Genomic DNA, 471 nt, shown 5'->3' with positions numbered 1-471 from the left:
TTTATAAACTAAATTATTAAATAGGTTAATAACTTGAACATTGATTAACAATAAGTGATTAATCCGTGTTCCAATTATTCACAACCACATTCTCCTGTTACTAACATCACCAATCAACTACTGGATCTTTTTTTTTTTTTTTTTTTTTTTATCCCCTCCCTTGCCATTTCTGGCATCCGGGGTGCGGGGCCAGTGGGGTAGTGCGCTGGGGTTTGCGCATGCCACTGCTCCCAAAGGTCACCAATTTTTTTTTTATTCTTTTATTAATTATTCATTTGTTTTGATTTACTGTGGTACAGCCCAGCGCTAGGTTTAGCGCCTTACTGATGGAGTTGCACCTTGTCCACTGCATCCGTCTCGGTGCCTCCTGCAGTTAGCAGGCTGGTCCAGCCCTCCTGGTTTCAGTCTGCGTCAGCTTCCTCCTCTTCTGGTGGTTCGCCGATGTTGGGCGGTCAAGTCCTTCCCATAGTG

The sequence above is a fragment of the Halyomorpha halys genome, unplaced genomic scaffold (genome assembly GCF_000696795.3).
Source record: "Halyomorpha halys isolate HHAL.00 unplaced genomic scaffold, Hhal_1.1 Scaffold14.1, whole genome shotgun sequence".
Taxonomy (NCBI): Eukaryota; Metazoa; Arthropoda; class Insecta; order Hemiptera; family Pentatomidae; genus Halyomorpha; species Halyomorpha halys.
The sequence above is the reverse complement of the archived record's forward strand: the minus strand, read 5'-3'. Positions refer to the sequence as shown.